Raw genomic sequence first — 26936 nt, forward strand, 5'->3', positions numbered from 1 at the left:
ATAACGCTGTAGAACGGAATTGATTATAATTTTGAAGTACGGGATGATGATTGTTAGTATCCACTCTGCAAGCCTGACTAGCGTACAGGGCCTATTATTTAAAGATGGTGGACAAAGTTAAATTTTCGATTGAGTTGCACGATTGCACAATCTGGCTTTTGGCCAATTAAAATCAAGATATTAAATCTACTAGGAAGAGTCAAATATTAATATCGTCTAAGACCGGTTCCTACCCAATGTCCTACACTCATTAGTCACCCACTGTTACTCATATATGTGTTGTGTTAGCCTGGCTAGAAACACGCCAGACACTGCCCATATCTATTATACATCGTCCATATACATACATATAGATAATAAATATGGCACGAAGAAGTCGTACAACACTAGACGTGCAGAGTAACACACTAGTGATAAAAAATCGGAGCAAACAGCGCGTACAACCTCTACAGAGGACAATCTTTTTTCATACTTGATAAAAATAGTGTTCTATTTGGGATTTATCTATGATCAAGAAACATTGGCTCAGAGTTCCGACAAAACAACTGAATGGTCAAAGCTGACACGGATAGGATCTCACAATTAATGAAATTAATGAAAGCCGTCGAATGACATAAGTGCAGACCAGCTCCTTCGGTTGACATGTGGACAAATTGGGGATGCCATGACATAAAACGTTTGGCGGTTCATGAGGTCAGACAAGTATGTCATCAGTTTAAGCCCATTTCTTGGTAATACTTGTTGAGTACCCCTTAAGTTGTCGTAAGCGTTAGGAATAATGAACAACCTTTTTTGATGCCAAGAAACACTATAAAGCAAAAGATTCTTAAGAATAAGGGAAATATGACATATTCTCTCTGTTGTGATAGAGACCAGTTGCCGTTGAGCACGAGAAGTAGCAAGTGTAAGCTGCAAGAGAATTGATTAAAAGGCGAACTCCTAAAGGCCACACGAATATAAGCTTACCTGAATTTTCCCCTTCGGTTATGTCTCCTGTATACAAGATTTTAATTGGTAATAAATTCAATATAGACTGAGAAATGTCACACATTATTTTCCATTTAATACGTAAATTTGGGGAAATACATCGAATACCCTATTGGTTTTCTGGCAGTTCAACAAGAAGCGTTTAATTTTGCCTGAAATGATAAAATATTTTTTTAAAAGAAACATTTTTATTATAATTCATAAAGGAAAACGTTATACGAAGTTTAGGTAAAAGTTATAACAATTTTACTAGCCATGTGAAATTTATATTTTGCGTGTAGTTTCTGAAAAGTTGCTTTGTGACCGTTAAGTACTATTGGAATCACTTGCGAATGATTAACAGATTCATCGCACTGCGATAGATTAGTTAGCTTTACATTGCTTGCTTTGCCCGTTCGTCTTTACGTCCGTAAGTACTCTATAGAATTTCCGGATTAGTCTCTTTTCCTAGCGTAGTTAGTAGTTTCCGTAATATAAAAGCCATCACAAAATTTACTTCCGATGTGATGAAAGCAAAGGTACCGTCTTATTTCTGCGCTACCCATTCGATTTCTACTGATCGTACTATTATTAGATTATTTTGCCCTCCTTTTTAATACACTGCTACTGCTTTACGTTTCTTGTAATAAATCAGTAACTTTTTGTCTGTCGATAGACATGTCCAAAATTGAGGGTCAATTTTCAACCTTCGCCCTATATATTTTTATCTGTGTGTGCCTTTTCGTGTCCATCCTTTTAAGTGCCCCTTCTAAAAGGTGGCAGCGATTTACGAGACGGCCGTTAGTTTCTCTCTGGAGACAGGAGTGCCTGTATTCATTGCCTTCAGGCTTCAAGGCATTGCCCAACTCCCTTCACACACATCTTCTACATTTACACAGTGGTGTCAACAACCATAAACCCTGCTTCTAGTTAGCCCTTTGCCCTTTTTTCCATCCGGCGCTGCATTCCCACTTCTGCTCACTTGTTTTAGCGTTGCTGCTTCTGACAGAACCAAGCAGAACAGAGAGTTTTTGTGCCTCCTTTATGCTGCCGAAGTGTCCCGTACGTAAAGGAATTGAAGCATAATGATTTCGAACTTTGTAGAACAAGAGCACTTGCTCACAAACACATAGGTAAACGCACGGTAACGAAGCAATACCCAAATCGGTGTGCGGCCACGTACCGTAAGTAATGCGAAAGCAACGCGCCTGTTACAGCTGCAGTCTTGCGAAATCTTGAGGCTATTGACATTCCAGGGGCAGCCTGAGGCAGTCGACAGAAAAGATTTAGGCCGAACGACGAGTCTAAACGTATTCTTCGGGATTACGAGGATGTGCCTAATTAGTTGAAGAAAAGACGTGGTCAAGTTCCTTGCTTTCGCAAGCAACTCCTGCATCTTACATAGCCTCTTAAGATTTTTAGTCAAATTTATCATTACAGGGGAACGGAATAATCTGAGCATTCGGCAGGATGGATCGAGGAGTCATGCGGGAAAACCGTTAGTGTATTCGAAGTCCTCTACGTTTATGTGTGTACCATGGATCTAGTGGACTAACCCTGCGAAACATAGATATTCTGTGATTGTACGCTTTTTTTGTCTGTATGGCTTATGCTATTAGTGACCTTTTGTTCACGTTCCCTGCCCTCATCAAGTAGAACACTTCCAAGCAAGGCTCGCATAAAACAACGCTGCTCCTGAATGAGAAATGGCATGACTTTATCGACGATAGATAGTACTCGGATCTATTTCGAGCGTCAGGTAATGCGGACTTTCTTCCAATCACTCTTATCGAGATACGGATCAGTTACGCCATTGACGAGACCAGTGTTCTACCAGCTACTGGTATATACAGTCAGTTTTCGACATTATAGGAGCCGATGTTGACGATGATTTAGTTTGTATTATTTCTAATCTGCTATTAAATTACATTTGATTAACAAGCATTTTTCTTTGTACCGTTTGATTGAATTTTAGTTGAATTTACTTCACATACATTTGACAAAAAAATATTTCTAAGCTCTATAAACGATATTGATAATATGCAGGCTGCGTATGGCGTGAATATGCATTGATCAGAGACAAATACTTCATTCAAACACACTAGATGTCTCCAGTGTAAAACGTAACTCCCTCTGCTGATCAGTGGGGAGCGGATGTTATCAATCAAGATTGAAAATGCCTTACCACACGACTCACTTGGATACAACTTAATTTGGATGCATCGCTTGAAATCAGCTCCTACCTGTGTTAAATGCTATTTACTTCAATTCGCATTCACTGACAGTTATTTACGCAAAGTTATCAGATCTCAGAGGCTCCGTTTTTCGTTGAGAATTCGTTCCGAGTACAGCTTTCAAGCAAAGGCCTTTTTGTTAGAATCAAGCGTAGCTACTTAAATTAGCGTTCGATCATTGCCAGTCATATTATTTGCGTAAATATAGCCCATGTCTTGTCACGTTTTCGAGCGTATTCACCATATATCTATGCATACGCTTAGATCCATTGGCTTTGCTAGTAATCTCTTTTCGATCAGACTTAGTATTTTCTAACGATCTGAGCTTGGCTTTTATAAGTCTTCATCTAAAGTTAGTAAACAATAACAAATGGAACCGCGTGTCCATTTTTGTAGTCTTTTTTCGGCTAAATCACATTTGCCAGATCAGGCGTATCTTGTATCAGGAACAGGTTAATGAGGAGAAGTGGGCAACTGAATATCTACTCGAGATACAAAATTAGAGCGACATGTTATTGTCTGCAAGGCACAACAGCCACAGCTGCTGAAATAGTTCGTTGTATTTTTACGTTTTAAGTCAAAACGGACAAATTTTTTGTTAGATCTACGAGGCTAAATTCGGATAGTAAATTAGTTTGGTCCTGTATAAGGCTTTACATTAAAACTGATTGCTAACAGCAACAAAAAGAAGGACTCTGATGTGCCGTTATAGTCAGCACAATGGCTCGTCGAATTGTGGCACGTGCTCAGTAGGCCAGCGAAATGGTTTTTACTCGCAAACAAAAAGCGCAACGACTAACGTTACTACAGGTAGCACTACGACCCTTGATGCTTACCGCTACCCTGTACGTACAATGAATCTTCAATCCGCTTCGGCGGTCTTGGTCCAGTCACAGCTAATGGATCCTAGTGTTTGTATGCGATGTAACGGCGATGGAGCTGATTCAACTTTGCCATCGTTTCACTTTCTCGACAACGGAATCCCTTTCCACTCTCGCTCTCTTTGGTTGTTTCTATTGATTGTGCTCCATCTCTATGTCGTTGCGACGACCGATCATATGGTCACCCATTCTTTGCAGGGTTTGTCGTCCCGATGCATACTTTTCGGACGCAGCTACTTGCTTTCCGAGGAAGCTGGCAGGGTCGGGAATAGGCGACACCACCCCAGCGGCATCAAGCCAGGAGGACAATGAGGGTGGTGGCCTTTATGTGATCAGCGCCGCTATGTTCCAAGAAACAAGATCACGTCTTCCTCTGTTCTCATTTCCACAGCACAGACACAGGCCCCTTTAGGCCGTAGATTTGAACGTTTCCCTCGATATGCTGTTTTATTCTGAGGTTAGTCTTTATTTCGTCTCTGCGAAGGCAGAGGTCCGATGGGGTCCCAACCGTCCATCGGTAACAATATCGGACAAACAAAGCAGGCGTGGTGCCCCCTGGCTAACTGGCCATTACCGCGCAGAGTCGCACTTACAGTAACTGCCCATTTTTGTCCTTGCAACGGCTCGAGAATCGATGGGTTCCTGTTGCTGTGGTTCTGTCCTGATTTTCGCGACCACGCCGAGAGGAGATGGAAAATATTGGAGGAAAGATATGACATTACGATTTTCTGCTACAGACAACAACTTAAGCCACGAGTCCGTCGTTTTCGCCTAGTGAATGAGTGAATGAAAATCAATGAGAACTGAAACGAAAGAGCAAACGCAGTTATTGCATAGCACAAACTTTCTCCATTCTATGAGGGTATGATAGGCTCGAACCAGCCAAAATTATATATGGCCACAAGCTCAAACAATACGAGCAGCATAGAATTGCAGATCTCGTCGTGTATTGGTTTACTGTTTTCTCGGCTTTTCTAGAGTAATCAGCGGTAGGTGCCTTCACTCTCACAACAATTTGACGTTATACACAAGCTAGCTAGTTCATGTCGACAGTGTATAGGACATCAATAACTTATGTTTTAATTAAGTAAGCCAATAGCTACTTGATTTTTCAGTATTTTGACTAATTGATCATTCTTCATGTAAGATGCCGTTTCGTTAATCTTCCTTGTCGGCACTTTGAAGCAGACCCTCAATCTAAATCTGGTCCATCACTGCCCAGAACGGGAGAATCTTGGGTCCGTCCTACGAGCAGGACTGTTACAATTCAAGAGAACTTAGAGGTATCGCACCTGCTTGTTTTTGGGGGATAACATTGGACAAAGTCGACACTGGACGTCTCAATTTCAAATTAAAGTGATTGCTTACAGCTGAGTAGAGTACAGTACGACATTGTTGCATACTGCAAATAGCATATTTTATTGAGAGCGGAAAACTTCATTTACCTGGCGTTAAAGATCTCATGAAAGGCGCACGGACTGAGAACTGGTCTAGAGACTAGTCCACCAGACTAGAAGTAGTCAATGGTAAGAAACGTATAACAAAGACGGAAGTCAAGATCGTTAAGAAACATGCATATAGAGAAATATGCTATGAATAAAAAAACGTTACGAACGTGTACATAAATTGTAAACATCGATCACTGTCATAGGGGATTAGGGCTGCTACACACTGAACAGCCTGCCGTATATTTTCTTCTCTTTAGTCTTCTAAAACTGTTGTCTTCAGAGTCAATTCACTTCAGTGATATAATCCTTCCGCGCATATCTATATACGGGTAATTTAAATGGCTAAAGTAGTTCTATTTTGTTTAGCAACGATACGGGTCAGATTTCGGCAATTACCTCTCCCTATAGCGGGGGGTTCGGAAAAAAATATTTCAAGAGCCTTGATTCTGTAGGATTGCAGTTCTCGCTAAAAACTGGCGCTGGTTCTTTGTGACATGTACAACTTCTAGGGCAGCGTCGCGCCAGGTCGCACCGTACACTTTGGGCTCTCGTACAGCAATCTAACAAACCTATAAGGTAATAAATCTAATAAGACCTAATAAGCAACATTGTTTCTGCCAACATGATACATTCTGCGCCATCGTAAACCGTATACATACAACTTAGTACACTGCAGTACGAATGTATCATATGTCTAGAGAACCGACAAACAGTTACAAGTCGAGACTGAACGCGACGGAATCACGTGTTAAACTCTGATGACGGCTCGGTGATTCATAAATTTTGCTTAATTTTATGCTCAAATTCACAGTCCTAATTTACAGGTCCTGTATTCGTAGGTGCGTTTATATAAAACGAATAAGATACTGTTCAATTAATATGATGAGTTTCTAAAGTGCACCATACGTTTTTGGTGGGATAGAAGGTCGAATAACGTCATGATGGTACAACACATCGGGCAACGTGCTCGAATTAATTAGTCAGACATCACTCTAACATCACCAACGTTCGCGTAGTATTTGTTCACAAGCCGTTGAATGCTTGATTTGAAGACGTGAGATGGTATCGTGCACGCACGTGTCCTAGATGATACACGAACGTGCCCCGCCTTCGTTAGTCGTGCGAATGGCTATCTGATAACTGCGGCAGGTTCTCTTCTAGATTATTCCCAGTTTGAAAGGCCGTCGTTGGTTTTCCACGCACAGGTCCCACGGCAGTTCAGCTCGACGATGAGTATACACAGTGATGTAGTGTTGCCTTTGTTAACGGGTACGTTCTGGGTAGTTCTACAGCCCATAGCAAGCGTTCAGTACATTGACAGTAGGTACAAGTGAGTTGTCTCGGTAGCAGAATAGAAACGCTTAGTGAGGTGGTTAGATTTTGAAATCCGGAGTAACATCGGACGTCAAACTTGAAACACTCTATTAGCCACACGACGTATTTCCCTAACTGTGCTGAGCTAATTATAATGGATGACTACTTATTATATGGAGCGCTTTCCTTTCCATCTTACGAAAGCTGACAATGCGAGTCGTTGTCGTTTTTCTTTTTAGCTACACAAAGGAGAGCTAGGCATGACGATGACTACGATAGTGCACAGTGGACCTCACTTATCTTCTTTTTCGGACTGAATAGCTCATGTACGAGCTATGATAGTTACTGCAGTATGTTGAGCCCTGTTCCGTCGCTTTGCAAATGATGCTAATAGCTATCTTTACTTTACAGCATCGTGGCCCAGCTATTTAATCTCGTATTAGGCGTGCCTTCACTCGTCGAAATCGACCATCATTTGGAACCTTCTTCTCGTCAGACAGTCCGCAGTCAGTCATCGACCGGGAAATCATGGCCCGCTTCACACAGCGAATTAGTAATATGAGGTCAAAAATTTATAGTAAGATAGATCTTTTATTTCCACTGTTTGAAGGTAATGACCCAGACACAATAATAACTATGGGAATCCTTTGTTTCAAGCTAGACTGCCTGTCTCTTATCGAGAGAACTGAGGACAAACTTTGGCAGTTGGGCCAACTACAATGGCACTTGGTGAACGATGCAGATGCCCTACTTAGAGCTGTAGAGCAAACTCCGTTAGTGCTGAGGATTTCAGAAAGGGTAAAAAAATTAAAAATTCTTCTTGAGGTAGAGCTCGTTGCATTTGCAGACCCGGTGCAGGGTACGTCCCGAACCCTATAAACAACGCGCCTATAGAGTACGATGTTATAAATAAACGATGCCACGAGCCGGATGTCGTATGTGGGTGTGCAGTCAACTGGAAACATTGATCAGTGCTTACAGACAATATTCTATAGGCTAATTAGTTATAGAAAGATATTTCATGATTTTAACGATAGTTGACAATGTTGTAGGTAAGAAAAAGTGTCCTAACGCAGTATATTAGACGATATCCAGCTGTCGTGTGTTTCTTCTGATAGACATTGCGAGAAGCTTTATGATTACGAATCAACAGAAAGAAATCACCAAACAAAATAGTTGAAAGCGAACGAAGATCATTTCGGTTGTTGGCTGTTTGCTTAACGAAGATCAATTCTCTGGTGAGTAACGATTCTAACAGAGACATCATCAGGCATACAGTAAAATGCCTCACCACTTCTTGCCCCTCGGGTCTATCGGTATAGCCTAATTTTTAGGCTTCGACCACCTGCAAATCTAATACGCCAGAAGTTAAAATTACGCTCGATATCCATGCGATTGCTCTTTTTACTAGACGACTGCTGTTTGGTTAACGTTAGCTGGCCATCCCCTACAGACATGTAGGGGTGGGATTACTCGCCACTTTACCGTTTTAGATAACAAAAAAAAAAAAAAAATTGCCTTATATCCATAATTGTACTGGTTGTGTTACAATTGACAAATGCAGCGGTGAACGATGGCACCAAACTGTGATATTGTTCAGAATCTTCATCTGTATCAAACACCCGAGTGTATTGTAATTTAAATAAACGTAGACTGACCATCCGCAAAATATTTAGTACCCTTTTATTTACCAAGTTGCCGATGAAACATAGAATATGATGAATGGATTATCTAGATCCCGAGAGAGAGTGTGAATAAAGCATTCTCGTATGACTATTTTTGCTAGTTTCCTTCTTTAGCGGGAAACAAATTATTGCTAGTCTAGGATTTTATAAACTTGACGACTTCTGCGTTCGCTGAAACACACTGAATCGTTTCAAGGAACTGAAGCCCATCACAACAGTCCAATGACATACCCAGTTGATGTACTTCGAAGTGATATGTACCTGTGTGAATTCGTTGCTCCTAGAAACCATTTAGAATATCTTACGCAGGATTAAACTTCAGGTTCAAAATCTGCTGACGCGCTGTGACATTTGCAGTCACCGTAACAGCTCTGTGGTAGGTTTCCATGGTCATTTCGAGTTGTTATTGAGTAACGTGTAGCTTCTGATTTGAATTCTTCTTCTAAGTGTTCTCAAGTAGTCAATGATAGTCCTAGCGGCACCCAACGAAAATTCTAGTTTTCTAATAAGTTTGGAGGCTTTAACAAGACTCGAACTGGAAAATGGGAATAGACTTGCTTTTGGGGGATTCCGAGTTGTAGTAATGACGATCACATCACATCCCAGCTAAGGTAAAGAAAATCATATTTGAAATGATTTCTTAAAAAAGTTTCTTATGTATCTTTTTTCATTTGACTCTCCCTATGAACATTACACAATAGATAAATCTTTTGACGATTGCGTTCCAGCGCACTGGGATAAGATCCATTCTATCAATATCGACAAATCTCAAGTTATTTTTTTGCAATATAGGTTTTTACATACAGTGGATTAAAATTTTGACAACTTTAGAAAAATTTAATTTTTATACATTTACTAAAGAAATTAACTTTATAAGATTTAAGCTTGTATGAACGTAATTGATAGAGTAAATCTGGTCAGGATTTACTAGAACACGGTCGGGTTGATCCCCAACTAGAGCAGAAAATTGTTAAGCGTCAATTTCTACACGACAGAATCTTCAGACATTTGCACATTATAGTAATACAATTACACACAACGCGACGCGACGCAGGGATTTATTGAATGTTCATTTTCGTGTCCGAATACTAGACGGATCCGTGTACTTTGTCGAAAGGCATCTTCTATGGTAACATTCACCTTAGTCAATAAATAGAACGTTGTACTCTTTGTGTGCGCTTGTGTGTGCATCTGCACGACATGTAATCGTGAGCGGCTACGTTTACAGAACCACATGGCCCCCGACGTGCAGCAGCCGTTGTCTTGTTTCTACGAGTCTTGCCTGACAAACTCTTTAGCCAATATGACTGTTAAATCAACCGCGCTACCTTGTTATAGGCCGGTGCCAATTCTCATCATGTCAAACTCAAAATGAGAAATCGTGTAAGGAGTGTGACATCTAGTGCTGTCGTCAGATTGGTACGTTATGCATAGCAGTATGTTGAGCGAGGTTATCGGATGCGCAATATATGTGTATGTATACCACTCACCTAACCCATAATGTCGTCGATACGCTAAGCATATGAAGATGGATAATTCTGCGGGCTACATCGCAATTCATAGGTCCTAGGAATGACAGACGCTGCGGTGTCTCAAGACGTTTGGGCGTTTGTGTCTGTGTTTCGATATAGCCGACAATGCCTTGCCCGAAGAGATGGTCTACCCAATATTGATCGGTTCTGTATTGCATTATAGTTTTCTTCGAGGGTCTAAAACTGAACCATATCACAGTACAACAATCATATTATATCACTTAGTTTCGTTAGTGCACCCTATTTCTAATGTTAATATAAATGTCCTGTAGAATTTTTACAAACGATAAGTTGACGCTTATGCTGAAAGAGTTTACACCTAAAGACGATTGGACATAGGGACAACGAGACAGCTTTTAACAGGATAAATAGAGTTTGGACTTGTATCTACTAACGCCGTCATAGGCTTCGCGGGACATACCCTGTAGGTTTTAAGAAACTTTTCCTCTCAGGACGATTCAATCGTTTAACCAATGTCTTCTTACGTAAACATGAGAAAATTTAGACGTTGGGGAACGACACATAATTTTTGTTAATATAAAAAAGCTTAAATTAAAATGGCATGGTATCCCATTTTTTTTTATCAACTGGTTTACTTAACCTTCCTTTTAAATGCTAAATGCAAGTTACCCAATTGTTTTACTTTTGTTCTCGCAATCGTAAAAAATCAAATAAATTATTTTAGCAAGCTGTAATGTTTACATTCACACGCGTTGACCTTTTCGTAAACATGACATTTCGATATTTCACCTACTACATGTCATTTTTTTGGTTTAGCTTTATTTATAGATGCGTTTATATATATATATATATATATATATATATATATATATATATATATATATATATATATATAGTACAAAGCCTATCATAGATTACTCTTAAAATTTTTGACGAGTAAAACTGTTACTAAGAGATGTTACACGTACGCCTGACCGGTTCGTTTTATTTACAAATGGCTGGCATTGCTTAGTGTTAGTTTATTTATACCTAGTCATTGTCCAATATTGGCCAGTTATTGAAGGTTACTATCAAATCATTAAAAAATTAAGCGTTCATGAGCCCTTTCTTGTGAATTTTAATTGTTTGTAAGTAACATGTGTGCCAAAGAAAAAAAATAAGTTACTAAGAATATGACCCAATCCTGTGGTTTAATAACCACAAGGGTAATAACAACCATATTTATGCAGCAACTTCTGCTGTCAAATTAAAGACGGAAAAAGATTCATTATGTGCTTAGAAAAGCTAGAAGATTCGTCAAAATTTGACTAGTCCATTCGTTTTTCACCTCTGAAATATATCTTTATAGATGATTATTTTTTTCTGTTTTCAAGCACAAGTTACTATATATACTGTAAAAAATATTGGATAATAGGTTTTTTTTCCACATCATCAAATCTTATTTTGGCTTCCATAGATAATACCCTACCTCATTGATATTGCGCGGCGCATGCGACAGAATAAAATCGTTGCATAAATCTGTTGCAGTCAACACAAAAGTTTGGTGATAGTCGTTGTCATAAAGAAAAATGTCTCTATGACTTGACGGGGTTGTACATTGATCACGTTCGATCCTGAGAAGCCTCCTTTATGTGGTTCGTTCATTTGAACTATTGAGCTTGAGTATTGCATTTCATTATCAGCTTGAAAATGTCGATAAGTCTTCGATCGAGTGTCGATTTCCTATGATATCATTTTATATTTATCATCAGTGTTCTAATTCTACCATTGTCAGCGTATCTGCCACTAGAATTTTGACTTTCGCCAGAGAACAGTTTTTATGCGGTTGTATCGCCAAGCATACAGCATGTGTGTATCAACTAAAGTAAGACAAATCCATACCTTGATCAGTATCTGTTGTACACCAGCTTTCTAGGCATGTGACAAAGGTAAATGATACTGTAATCTCATGTAGAATCAATATACGCTGAAGTGTAAGTGGGTACGACGTACTACTCTAGTTAGTTTGAGTTAGTAGTTTCAGAAAATGCTGACCACTCGTGTAATGCCTCATTAGTCTTACCGGTGGATATAGTCCTATTTCAGGATATTTGGACCGATTTGCCTCTCTTCTCTACCTCTCGATTTAAGTAGAATTCCGTTCTTAAACAAATCGGCCAACATCCGAGACCATGTTGTCGCCGATAATCATGACCAAAGAAGCTGTGAAGAACCTGGCAGACCGAATTAACGCAGCTAGGCGTAAGATCAATAAAGAGATAGGACGTCATCTGCTAGTTTCTTACTACCCAACAAATGCGGCAAGGAACTTAAAAATTCTAAACTTCAAGTTGCACTGCCTGACTATAGTGTATCTTAGTTTAAGGCGGTTTCAGGAGTCTGACGGATCAAGTGAGTCGAGCTTACACGAATACAAAATGGCACTCGAATTACTCAAAGCGACAGAAGATACCGTGTTAACTGAAGATTTCACCAAAAGCACAAAAGATATAAAAGAGATCTTAGAGGAGAGATTAAGAAGGCACCTTCATCGACGTCTTAGCTACATCCGTTATCCTGACAACGATGACAATGATGAAACGACTTACGAATGAAAATGTCGATAAGTAACTATGTCCGTATAGCATGCCGTAGTACGGCGAGTGCCGATACTTGGCAGTGTTGCATGTGGAAACAGATCTGCTTAAGGGTCGAGTTAAAACTTCGTCAACTGGGTCACCTAGTGTTACACAGAAGACGAGAGTCATTCCTGTAAAGCGCTTCCTTAGTTTCCTATTGAACAACAGCGTCAACGAGGTCGCTATGCAGGATTTCATCATGAGTACATATCAGTCAAGACGATCAAAATTCTATATATATAAGGTACAAGGTCGGACAGGCATGGGTTGGTGTTGGTGCAGATTGTTAAATAATAGCGTTTGAATTGAGAAACTGCAGCGTCAATAATAAATTTCTAATTATTTCGACCACGCATGAGATCTCTGTCTTCATTGCCAGCATCGCATTCGAATATACGCTTCGAACGCAAACAAACTCAATCGTAAAATGGTGAAAATCGATCTTATTAATAAGTTCTAATTTAGAGATTTTCTAAATTCTGCACGCTACAATATCGTGTTGACCCATTTCCAGATTCTAATGTATCGTTCATTGTAATAATAGTCGTAGCTGAAAGCTAATTTTCAATAATCATACAAAGACATCTTAATACTACTGTCAATAATACTGACATTAAAAACAAGTGTTAATTCTAAAAAATAACATTCACATCAATGTTCGTTTAACATTGGTTATTGTTTACGCGGGCGCATAGTAAATACATTATGGAGAGATTCGATAAAACGTCGGCTTGTCGTTCCAGTGAAGCCTATATGATGGGTGCGCAACCCAATGCGCTGCTAACCGGCGAGCCGTCCATCACGCGCTTCGGTGAAACTGATAATGTATAGAGATATGAAAATGCAGCTAATGTATTTAGCTAGATAAACGTGGACGCTAGATAAAAATTGCTGCGTTTCCATTAAATTACCATTCGAATCTGATACGTGGTTGACTTTTCTCGGCGACAGTTCTGAGTTAGTGGAGGTTTTGTCGTAGACCACCTCCGATTACGACCAGCAAGCTTCAGTTCAGCATTCGAAGTAGCGTAGTAAGGCGCTGTCGTCAGCAGAGCTGTACTGAGCAATATCTTTTTTCAAAATAATGTTTCCGTTAACCAAAGATCAGTGGATTTTGACCCTTCTTAGAGATGTTCGAACGATGTCGGTAAGATAACGGTTTGTTTTCCATCTTAGGCTGCTGTGCACCCTTTTGATAGCGGAAACTTCACTAGATAGATTCTTGAGTCTATTATATTTCAACGAGTTAGTAAGCAAGCAGACATTTAAGAACCAAAAACTACCTTCCACTGACAACTCGCTATTATACACGACATATATGACAAACAATCACCCATAATTACACTCGTCGAAAGGCTTTTCGACAATACTCAATGTGTTATTTACATGTGCACGATAGATTAGTTATTTTAAATATCGTATCTGCAGGATGTTCATGTATCGTATACTCCATGTTCGCTGCATTCATACTACGCGAGACGAGCGGACGATTTAATTTTTACACTAAACAAGGTCGAATCTGTTCGGCGATAGGACAAGCCAATTTCCGTAGCAAAAATATCGCAGGCCGGTTCCAAGGTACAATATGTGGTTGTCGTGAAAATGGATCGTTCAGTTTTGGGAATAAATCTTTTACAACGCTACGTTTATCGAAGAAAATCCAGTTATTTTTTTGTTCACTAGTACACTCGAATATACACTTATGTATAGATATAATGGTATCTGGTCCATATTTACTGTTGTGGAACCGAACCTTTCTTGTGGAACAGTTATAGGTCGTCCGCAATTCTAGCACACTAAAATCGAATCTATACTTCGTTTTGAGAATTCATCACGAGTATTCAAGGCTCAACCATCATACAATATGATGTACTCGATGCTGGACTGTGGGGTGTGTCATGCATGCACAGTACTGACTATCTGAACCTTAAATTGCGACAAGTACAACGACTGGTGTTTTATTTCGACTAAAATAGGTGCTACTTGTAGAAACAAATCAAAACGAAGCGCGATAGCTTTCCATTAGCTGGGCGTAGGACGCTTCTATTTGGAGGCGTTAAAGCTCATATTCGAAATTAGAATTATGTCGCTACAAGGGAGAATGGAGAATCACAAAGCTGACAAAGATGTCGAAAATAAATGTCTTAAATTGGCATTTGTAAGTTTTGTCAACTCTCTGCATATTTTACTCGTCTATAGATACCCACAATTGGCAATAGGAAATAGGCCGGAAATCTCTATTATTTGCATAGCATAATTACCTCTTGAGCTCTTTCGAAAAAAAAATGGCAAAAAACGCGTGTTCTTGAGATTCGTTGCTCAGCTCACGGCTAAGTTTTAAAATGGAAACGGCTTGTAGGTCCAGCCAGATTAGCTTACTACATTACACTTAAGAGGAAGTATCACTTATTTAGAGATTGAATGCGACGAAATGTCACTACTTATTTTCGCAAGTTCTCTCGTGTAGTCTATTAGGTAACTGTGAACGCGCGATTTGTAAATGTATGAACAATATATTGAAGCATGTGACAATGACTTTCCTAGATAGAATTAGTTAAAAGTGACTATTTACATTATTACTTAAAGTGTAAGTAGCAGTTTCATCTACATAAAGATTCAATACCATTTAGAGATGTTTAAATATGTAGTAGATGCATGTAGCTCAAGAATGAAATTTTTAAAGGTAATTTTGTTTTTTTCGAACCTTCGCTTTGCTTACCTAGCCTAACGCAGGCTTTGTCAACGTACGCTACGAAGAGTTCGTCCATTGAGATGCAGAATATGTCGGATGGAACGAGAAGGTGTGACGTTTTTTTCCATATAGATGGCATATTGTGCACGGACATACGTGGGAAAGCTTTTGACGAAAACGAGCCACAACCAGAACTATTTATATATGTTATTGCTGCAAGGTACTCGGATTGATCTAACGAGAAAGTCGATCACCGGTGGGCCGTGTATAGAGACATCAGTGACAGAACGCATTTATAACGGTTGAATGACTTTTTATGTATATGGAATATGCTCATAGCTATAACAGATCGGTTGATTTTTATAAAAATTTCAATGTGAGCGGCTGCAAACACGACATTGGTGTCGATATGTAGGGTCATGTTTTTAGTTTTTGAATTTATTTTTATCGTTCGCGCTTCTCTTGTCGGCGCCTTTGGTTACAATGCAACATTTACACCTATCTATTAACACAGGTGTAAATATTGCATTGTGTTCTCCTTGTTGCGGTGAGGCTTTATAACAAGCATTTGCGATAACTTACTTATTTAATGCAGTTACTCGCGTGAAGTATGACACTTATCATTATTATGATGAGGCTCAACTGGTGCATAATATTCAACTATTGTCTAATTCCCCTACAAAACGTTTTTCGATCTCTCCATAACCGGGAAATCCCCCGGTTTTTTTTGGACTAGCAAATTGTTCCCGTATCCAGTGTTACTTCAATGATTATCAGCTTTGCCGATGACTCGCCGGATTCAGTTATGACATAGAAATCTGCACAAGTGATAACCTGTTTAAGCAAAAATATTAGGTGCCCAACCCCTTCGATACTACTGACAGAAGTTAGTCTAGAGCTCGTTCTTGGATATATCACACTCTCCATCTAACATGAAAGGAGGCTCGAGTATATTTCGCAATCGTTACCCATAAGTGTTAGACTTGGAAAAAAGTTCGGGGTGCAATCAAAGAACTCGAGGTCTCAGGAGGGCTTAACTATTCTGTATAGATAGGAATTTTGTTGTTGTTATAGAACGACGCCGAGGCCGGATGATTCTAAGATGAACAATAAGAGAGAGATACGTTTATTTTCTGGCAACGAGTAGTGCGGCTGGATAGCTAAGCTTTTTACATAAAGGTTTCACTGATCCGCCTTCGAATCTGAATAGTCATGAATTTAGCTGTTTGCGTTAATTAAGAATTCATCGTCTGACATCCGATAAGTTAATAGGTCAATTAATATCATGTAAGGCGAGATTCCCTAAAATCGTTGAAATATATAAATGCAGATTGCATTATATATTTAGGTTGAACGGATAGTTTCTGACTTGTTGACCTTTATCGGATCCCCTTACCCGAAAAAAGTTGTGCTGGTCAAAGCAAAAAATGACAACGCTTTTATCCACCAATAATTTGATTATTCGAGTTCTACTTGCTTGCAACAATGATGTCGATGTCTTATATAGGCACACGTATGGAACATCTGAGATATTCAGGCTGCTTCGGACCTTGTTTCTTGTGCTGACTAACCGAAGGCTATTTAGAAGATATATTAAAAACTTGAAGTTAAGTTCGTACTGCTATTCTGTTGCACATATTTTATCACAGACTTCGAAACGTTAAATAAATTTGAAGCGAGTGATGGTCATAAAAATAGATCTCTACCTTGTTATCTATTTCTCAAGGAAGTCAGTTTTATTAAGTTGGCTAATAAGTTTTTACGGTTTTTTATCGAATAAAAACACTGCATTTTTTGTTCCGATGACGATAGCTTATTGCCTTATGTTTCCTTTGTCACTGTTTTTTTTCGCCGAATGGTGTATACCATCTCATCAGGATGTAATGGGTTTTGTCTCAAAGAAGTTTTTTCAACTACGTTTTGAATCGTTTGATCCGTGTCAAAAGTGAGGCCAACGAGGTGATCGTCCATCGTATGGAAAAGGCGACATGCTGGAACGCAACGTTAAGCTGTAATTTCTTCAAAAAGAAAAGAACTGAGAAAGCTTGTGGGGGAGCCTAGTTCCAGGGTTCTGTTGCTGAGCTGGTGAATAATAGTCCTGTTTGCCTTTGGGCCAATTCCCGAGTTGATTGTTAATCGACTTTCCTCGCATGTGCCTTCAGATGGTAGTCATCGGACCCACACTGACACGGAGAGTATCTTCTTGGACCCGGATGCTTTTTCCAAGCGTGCTAAAACCATTCTTTGGTCTCCACGAAATGCACAGTATACCTTTTTCCACTTGGAACGTTCGTTCTCAAGGAGCTAAAATTACCTTCACATCATAATACTGTCGCAATACGCTGATAAACAACAAATGAGAAAAAAAAAGTAGCGTTTAAAATTTAGTTCTCAATCTAATATTATCGAACGTGAATAATTGAGGAAACTGCTCTATAAGCTCCTGTTTAACTGTAATCTTTATAGGCAATTTATTACAATTGGATAATTTTGTTCGTTTAGCTAGTGATGATATTCGGTTTTGATTGCGGAAATTCATTGGAGTTTCACTGATGGATTCGACACGGAAAAGCCATTGTAAGCTAAGATCGAATTGAATTTTACTGCGTCTCGTTAATAGTCCATATTTATTGTACAGATAGATACCTGCCTTCGAAATGTTACTAACGTATTAGATAAAATAAATTCGTAGAACAAATCGAGAGATCGGAAACAATCCTAGATTTGATGGCACATAAGCAAAGAATAGGAAGTATTTTCTTTTCTAGACTTCAAAACTGAAAAATCATTATTCAATCATTTGGAGATCCTTATTATTATATATATATATTATTGCAAATATTATTGTTTTTACTGAGGAGCTTAAAGCTCGTATCGTCGATAGCTTTCTTGAAGCCTTGAAGACAAGATTTGTTCGTTAATTTTAGCCAATAACCAATTACTAAAATCGATGAGATATTTTTGATAAAACTACAACTAATTGGCTGATGCCAAAGGGCCCTTTATTAAACCACAAGTGAAGTGCCTTTTTATCCTCCAGTTTTACAAATCGCGAGCATATACATACGTAGCAATTGTATTTATGTTTGTGTGTCGCAGACACGAATTCGCAGATCATTCTTTGAAACGCCAGGTTACCGAAGGAAATTCGGCTGAAATGAAAAATTGTAGGGATATTTGTAGAGTTATTATTGGCTGTGTTTACTTATTCACACTAACAACGATCAAGTGGAAAACTCAATTAGAGTTTCCGGTCGTCGAGTTTTGATCAAGTCTAAAAAGCATCCGTATGCTCAAAAATTCAAAATGATAGGAAAATGCATTATTAGGTGCACAATTTGATGGTTTCAAGAAGAACGTGATTTTAACACTATGACAAAACAATGGAAAGAACAAATTACAAAGTTGTCCTACTTTTTGAACAAATGCGCTTGTCTACTGTTACCGAAGAAGATTAAGGAAGTACCAGAAGAAAACTAAGACAACGTCATGAATATGTCTGCACATAAGACCTATATTATACTTTTATGTATCGATACACTAAATAAATCATTTAAAACAGTATATTTAGATGTTAGCGAGACCATATTGCTCTGTCTGTATACGCTAGCTTATGCGAAGAATATACAAAAGAAATGCAAAAAGACACAAAGTCACTTCTACTAGAGGATTTCAGCGAATCAGTTTAACCCATATTTAATTAAAGGATAGTTTTCTATGATTTTCGAGCGAGGAGCGCCGTAACTACGTATGATATCTAAAATCAAGAAGCTGAGATCGTTGTACAAGATACTGCTTTTTCCTATCAGTTATCGATTATTTCTTGTCGAGACCTTTCGAAAATCCTGTAATGCCTGATCGAAACGAAAACCATAAGCTACAACACTCCTCTGAGTTATGTCAGTTAGCACTGACCGTGAGATTATAATTGGTATTTTCGGTTTTAATTTATATATATGACGCGTAATGAAAGTGCTTATTGCTAACATTTACTTACATTTGCTGTTAGGTGGTAGTAGATAAAATACGCAGTACATGGAATATATATACAGTCATAATCATAGAAGTATAAAGATAACAGGAACGCTTGCTGAACGAATCACGTGGAAAAAGCGTTTTTCCCTTCTAGGATTTATGAATGTCTACGGATGTAAAGAAGCGTCATGTAGACATCAAGGCTAGTCTGACCGCATTATCCATGAGGCATGCTGTAATTTTCTTCAACTCTCGAATTATTTTCCTTATGGGTATCTCCTACCCAAATTTTCTCACGGGTGTCCTGGCGGTCGAAAGTCGATGAAGTAGCTCTTTAACTCAAGGAGTAACTTTCGCTGCAAAAGGCGAGACCTCGCTGGCATACAATGAGCTTCATTGTCGTTAGTTTTTGCTTGAGAAGACGATCACGATTCTCAAAAGCTGCCAGCCTATGTATTTCCGTATCTAGATATATTCATTGACACTTATCACGCATGTACAGCAGTTATGTTATCCTTTCTTATTGTGCTCTGAGCAATAATGGTAAACTTCAGCCAGCGCTGCAAGAACTGATTACCGATATTCACCTATAAATAAGTATAGGGTTCAAATATGCATTTGCGGTAGGCACGTATGGCACGAAATAGGTACACATGAAAACATACAGTGGCACGAGTGCACTATCAAGGTCATATGTCGTGTACATTGTCGCCCGGCTAAAACATTGAGATGATACAAGCTACTTTAAACGCAAGAGTCTCGTTGTGGTTGATTAACTTCAGGCGGCCTTGTAGCCTATCACAAAACGTTCCGCTTGAAAGTTCGTTTTACTATGCCGAACCTATTATAGGTTGTAGCGATCGCTCACTGCAAAAACCAGTCTCTTAAAAGACTAACACCTAGGTGGCTCGCGTACGTTGTTAACATTTTTACTGGATTAAGCTTTTATTTATTCGATGAACACAAGTTGACACATTAACTTTTTTTTAGTTAAGTAGTCTTTCAAGCATTATGCGCTGCTTTTCACGTAAAGGTCGATAAGGCTGAATTCAAGTTGATCTGATCTGAGATCGGACTACGGATGGGTATTCTATGACACTTTGCGATGAAACATCCTGCATCCAACATTTGCATTGTTTTATTTTGTGAAACTCCACCCATGAAGAACGACATCGTCAAGCTGTTATTAAATTAACCAATTATTGCTATCATTAGATAATAAAAGTATGCGATTTTCCATCAAATAAAATATTACCTCTTGGCAAAGAATGCCACCGGTTACGCTGGCGCTTCTTGTCGGTTGTCTGAATCCAAACGGGGGCCTTATTTATATGCATTATAGGTTACATTAGTGTTTAATTTAGTTTTTGTCTATTGGAAGAATAATTTCGTAACTAATAGTATAATATTTGATTGTTCAGCCATTTTTACGGATAATAGGTGATAATAATTTCCGGTTTTTTTTTTAACAATTACGAATGTTACATGGCTAGTTGATTCAAGTGTGAGATTGGTAGTAATTTAGTTCTATTTCATTTAAAATTTTTTACATAATTTTAAAGTCCTAAAAGCAAAATATTGACAATGAATATTTGGCATGTCGGCTTGCACGCGGATGCATAATGATCAACGCTTTATGCACTGATTCGTATGCAGAAATTGATTTGTCACTCTTAATCAGTAAGAACCTCGTTCGCTGTCACGACGCTAAATGGGAAAAAAAAAGAAACAGTCAAAGGGAAAAATATTCTAAAATCTCATTTCTGGATAATGCCGTTGTCACAGTAGTTTCTGGGCCTTATATGAATGGTTCCGATACAAATACAACACCATCTACTGTTAGTAAATAAAAAATGATTGCAACATTTGAAGTCGTTCTGTGACAACATCTCTGCTTAATGGTCTTCTATTTGAATGGTTCCATTTGTAAAATTATACCGTCCTCCTAATGATAAGCTTCGACAAAGCCAAAACTAAATATATAGAAATAGGTTTTAAAAGGTTTAGAGACAGATATTTTTGTTCACTTATTATTAGGAATAATGGTTAGGTGTTCATAAAAAATGCTCGGAAAAACCTGAAAAAGGGACTTAATGTTACACTAATTGACGCTTCGATAAACGCGCTGTCAACGTCATTTCTAGTTATTTTCACTACTCAATGTTTAGTACGATAGGATGTATAGATGGTAGAATGCAGGCTGCTTGTCTTTAAGAAGGAACCTTACCAGTGCTTTACTTGCCATACTCGAGATAATAACAGTTCGTCACGCCTACGAATCAGAACAGCGAGCAAAAGCATTTTTTTTTTTAGTCCTAACAGGGGATTTCCGGGCGGCAACCCGCTTTCCCAATCTTTTTATGAGGTATCAGTTGTTTCGAAGAATTAAAATTGACCTGTTCTTCATAAAAATCACTACTACGCCTACATTACCACATTCATTTGCATAATTAATTTTAGCAGATCAAATACACACATGCACACGTCATAAAATGCATATGCACATAAATATGCACACGTTCTCGGTCGGAAAGACCCCTAGTCTAGGCTTATTGCAGAAGCCGATTTTAGAATCGACCCACTCCATCCTTGAGCTCATGAACTACATATATGTTTCATCCTTCCAACATTCGCAAGATCATCCCTGCACTTTCCTTCGTTCATTTCTAACAGGTATGCACCAAGGTTATATTTTTTTTTCATTTGACGTTCGGAAAGGTAGGTCGCAAGCCTGCCACTTCGGCGCCATCGCATGAAACAGAAAGCGACGCTTCAAATACTGCCAAGACTCGTTTGGCTACAAATATGATTTTCCTTTATTTATCGTTATTGTGGCCATTATCATCGTTTGTTGGGTAAATAAAGTCACACTGTCTGAAATAGGCTGGTATGAGTGAGTGCATCGTCAAGAATAACCTTAGGTCAATTAAAAGTCAACCTGGTATATTTTGATAACTACCATAAAAGCAGTATGCACGGAAACGTTTTTCAATACGACTAAATAAAACTATTAGCCGTTAACGAAGCTACATCTACAGGAGCTACTGGGGTCCACCAGGTATAATCTATTTTCACAGGGTAAATTTCAAGTTACCAAATTCGAGTCAAGTAAAGCAGGACTTTTTTGTTTAGCATAATACCAGCTAATATCATCATACCAACTTATGGTCAAAAACCCTTTCAAAGCTTTTTTTTTTTAGTACGATGTCTGGTTCGTGTCTCGTTCGTTTAATTTGTGAACGCCTAAATACGAGAGCTGGCTTATTGCATAGCACGCCATAATCTTGCTTTTCAATGTTGGACTTTCTAAAGTCGTAATCACTGTATAATCCCGGATTTAATACACCGGTTTTGGCATTTTAATGAGGATGTTTGACCGCTACATGTTTGCACACGCGTCTATGATGGTAAAATAAAAATGTTACCTCATTCTAAGGTAGTCTGCGTTTGAATGTATACGCAGTGGGATTAAATCCTCCGTAGACCGTTTGCTAGTAGCACCTATAGCCCAAATAGATTTAGTTTACAATGAGCCAGTGCATAGACAAGCGGATGGAATTAGTGGCTCTTATCGAAGGTTTATTTATGATTTGATAGATTTTATACGCACAGGCCTTGCGATTATCGGTGTCATTGGTAAAATCGTCAGCTGCCAAATATGCCTTTTGGCTTTTCATTTTCCTTTTGCTGGAATTTCTAGCCTGAAATTTTTCAAATCAGAATTCTTGCTACCACAGGATTCTTGGAAGAAGTGTACGCTCTGCATAATCCCGCCTACAATTAAGAACCCTGACAAAAGTATCCGTGGGTTACTTCAATTGTTTACTGCACTATCTTTAGATGGTCGATTAATATTACCTTAATGTGGGCGCCTGGAGCTGCGGTCTGCTTAATCTGTTTTGACGAAACAGGCGTCTCGCGGGTTTGTTTATGCACGCTACTCTGCTTCATTCATCAGATGTAAAATGGTGATTTATTAGAAGACTGTCTTTAATCGACGCTCTGTGACAAAATCTCGGACCGTTGGGTTTAACCATGATAATATTGTGTTTAAATTTATGCTTCTATGAAAATACTCTAGATATAGTAACAGTAAAACTAACGGAGGGACGAAATTAGAGCTGGCGTAGCCCTATTTAGCTCGAACGTTAGCGGTTAGTATCTGCTACCGTACAGGTTCCCTACATCCCTTTTCTTATACTAAGGTCTATCAGTCAGCTAATTTCAGTGTGAGAAAGAATGGAACCAAACCGTCTAAAAAACAGTCTTATTTCAAAAAACGTTTTTCGCTATAACAAGAACAAGTATTCAATACAGGGACATAAATATACTTTTTAGGAGTTTATAAAACCTAAAAGCTTTGTAATGTCATATTAAGTTTTCTAAGAACTCCAAGGGTTCTTCCTTTGAATCTTCACCAATTAAAATCGTCTTGGTATCCGATGATATTTGGCAGATCAGCGACTTAGAAAAAAATTTAGTGCATATTCTAGATTTTTTTTTTTATCAATCCTGTATAGGTATTCATTACGAGAAACTTTCGGTCGTGTTCGTCGACAAACCGCTGCCTTGGGGGTCAAATCAGCAAGGTCGCTTTACCTTACTGAAAATTTCCGCTGCGCGAGACAAGAAGTAATTTTCTAAATAGATACTTATTATTTCGCTATATAAAGGCACCAGCTCGTCATTTTTCACTGTAAAACACGACATGCGCCAATTGGTTCCAACATATGACTAGTGCAAGGGCGCCTTTGTCCAATTTACCAATCTTAGATAGCCTTGCCTGCCTTCCTTCAGTGCGCAGGCAACGTGTTTCAAGTTAGAAGAGTGCGGTCCTGGTGTATCTCATGGTAAGGTCTTGCCTATAGGAAATTAATAAGGGAGCTCTTCTATAGCACGACTTATATTTCGGTTGATTTATGAAAGGCCTCTCTTTCGTACCTCGTTTCGTACTCCTTTGAGATGTTTTTATCATGGAAATATTGGAGACTAGTTTTATCTAATTCCTGCAAAATGTATCATTACCTGCATTTTGAATTATTTACGAAATAAAAACAAATAATCTTTGCTTTTTATTTTATTGATTTGCTTTTTCGATAACTTTTGTTCATAAGTGGCCACGTTACGAATTGAGCACCTCTAAGTTGAAAATTCCGATGGCATCAAAGGCTAAACTGTTTTCCCGACGTAAAAGGCCTGCTGTCCGTGTCTTTCCGTCTTTGGTTGTTTACTCACAAGAATAATAATAATAATCAGTCTGTGTTGGTTACCGGAAATATATCCATGTATACACAGATGGATATATATTAACACAAAGCAGACACGTATACGTAGTTGAAACCGTAAAAATTTTATATAACGTTAAAGTAACAAAAGTATGAGGTTTACAGTTGAATTTCTCAATTGCGACTTGTATACCGGGCATATTTCCACTTACCGAAGGGGTTCTCTTTTTGTAACCACTAACCGTTTTATGCACTAATAACTCCTGGTAATTTATGATACCTTGCAGTAATTAATGTGCTAACGCTCATGTTTGAACTAGAGACGGCCGTATGCTTTTGTTCTGCATGACAACGCACTCAGGTGTGCATAAGCGACCAAGACAGTGCCGCCCTCCAGAATACCAGATGACATAACCTATAAACCCCAAATGCGTAATCGATTCTAATTGTTAGTTTCGAAAGAATTTGATCTCGATCTCCTCGTTTAAGTATGAAGTATACCTTTGTCCTATTCTATTTACCATGCACATTTGTAAGGTCATGAGGCATATTTATGAGCCGATCATCTTAGCCGCCTTTTCTAGCGTATGGGACGGTCGTATGAGCCTTAAAAAAAAGCCTGTTATACGGTTGCATGTAGATCATTTGTAGGAGAGCAACATACACAAGTTCATTTTTTCACGTTTGCACGCAGCGAGTGTCAATTGTTCAGGTGTTTAATGCATCAGCCGTAATTTATTCCAGCCGATACGTTACCTGGTTGATGCAGGTCTTTTTTAACTTTTAGTGAATTTATAATTGCTTTTATGTTCATACAAATCACTTATTTTTCTAGATTGTGTTGGAAATTGACTCCTATATCTAGATTTGTCGAGAGGCATTAGCAGACGTTCGTTTCTTCGGCTGTTTGAATATTATGATATGCTACATACGGAGAGTCCTTTCTGATGTACGGATCCACTAAGAATAGACGATTATTAAGAGTTTCGTTAAATTTCTCAGTTTGCGATGAAAGTGGCGGTGGCTTTATCATAAATTTACTATTTTATTGGCACGTGTTATGTATATATGAGCGTCAAGGCGTTCAAAATGACTATATTGCTAGGCTTCATACCCATGTACCACCTTGCAGCTAGCTGATCTACTGTTGCACTGTTATCGTCCACTTAATCAGTAACTGCCACGTTGTCCTTTCGCACGAATAGTGTATCATGCAATCGTTAACTAAGTCTTTATTGGTTTGTCACCTACGTAACCGTATACGCGTAATGCACACGCATTTACTGATATATATATATATATATATATATATATATATATCATCCACGTATAATATCGAAATCCTAAAAAACTATTTGGTCAGGATATAAGTAAGCATAAGTGATGGGAATGAAGATATAGCTAAAATGAAACCGGTCGTCGCCTGCTCTTATCGGTTAACGAAGTTGCTTGTTCCATTTTGCCAGAAGCCTTTAGATTTAGGATTCGAGATATTCGTTCAGTCAGTTTATGGCGTCTTCTTTAGCGATCGTGTGATAATTCATCGGTACTGTACCTGAAAAATATGGTAGGGGCAAAAGAAGCTTGTATTCTAGTTTTAACAAAATGACTTTACAGTCTAATATTCTGCTGAAGAAGCCGATTGGGTCTCTTCTGACGAACCGCCTTGGTCATTCGCGGCAACTGGGTTTGATTAGAAAGAAAAAGGTTTTGTGCATTTCGACGACAATACGACTAATCTAACACTAGTTTGTTTGGTAACCATCAAACATATAACAGTAACTGGCCGTCTGCCTTCGTTCAGACTTATTCTACGGAGGGTTCCCGAAACGTACGCAAAATTACGCTCCCAGTCCTATCGTCAACCGCACCGAAAGTTCTTATCGCATCATTCGTTATTATTAATGGTTATGTTAGTGACAGTGCATGAGTGCATATCCTATATATAATGACGCTTATATCAATATAGGTATTCTCCCTACGAGCACAAACGGCCATATTCTTACCTTCAGATTGTTATATTCCGACATATAAAACGAGTGTTATTGCCGAAGTTAACTCAGAATAGCCACAATCTTAGCGATGGCATAAAATGCATATGGCTACGCATGTTCTACGTAGGCTCTCATTGTTGAACAAAGGCTTAGAAATACCTCCGACCTACTGAGCCGATCCACTTGCTGACCCTGAGTTAAAAACACTCGAAAGGAGCCAGCGGCGTTATCTAAACTTGTTAACGTCTTGCCCAATACGGCTAGAGGCATAAATCCTATACAATTTATCTGGGTAAAAAAAGTTGTTATTATTATTATTAGGCCTAACTGCCAGAATTAGAACTGCGCTAAGCACCGTTATTCTGGGTCAACATTTCGTCTGCAGTCACTGATAAAACGACACCATTTCTG

General features: G+C 38.6%; 2 long non-coding RNA genes across 4 annotated transcripts; one reads left to right on the top strand and one right to left on the bottom strand.

Moving 5' to 3' along the window:
* Positions 1 to 1210: 1210 nt before the first annotated feature.
* Positions 1211 to 6575, bottom strand: LOC147754529 (uncharacterized). The gene is made up of 2 exons (XR_015317150.1): positions 6436 to 6575; positions 1211 to 4884 (listed from the first exon to the last, which is right to left on the bottom strand). It is a non-coding gene; the product is annotated as an uncharacterized LOC147754529 (long non-coding RNA).
* Positions 6576 to 6634: 59 nt separating this feature from the next.
* LOC111254146 (uncharacterized) lies at positions 6635 to 12395 on the top strand. Of its 3 annotated transcripts, none has more exons than XR_015317149.1 (3): positions 6635 to 6798; positions 7255 to 10001; positions 12381 to 12395. It is a non-coding gene; the product is annotated as an uncharacterized LOC111254146 (long non-coding RNA). The 3 variants fall into 3 exon arrangements; XR_015317148.1 differs by having other exon boundaries at positions 7255 to 9947; XR_002674945.2 differs by lacking the exon at positions 12381 to 12395 and adding an exon at positions 12096 to 12110 and having other exon boundaries at positions 7255 to 9947.
* The last annotated feature ends 14541 nt before the right edge of the window (positions 12396 to 26936 follow it).

Source organism: Varroa destructor, unplaced genomic scaffold (genome assembly GCF_002443255.2).
Source record: "Varroa destructor unplaced genomic scaffold, Vdes_3.0 BEIS01000007.1, whole genome shotgun sequence".
Lineage (NCBI taxonomy): Eukaryota > Metazoa > Arthropoda > Arachnida > Mesostigmata > Varroidae > Varroa > Varroa destructor.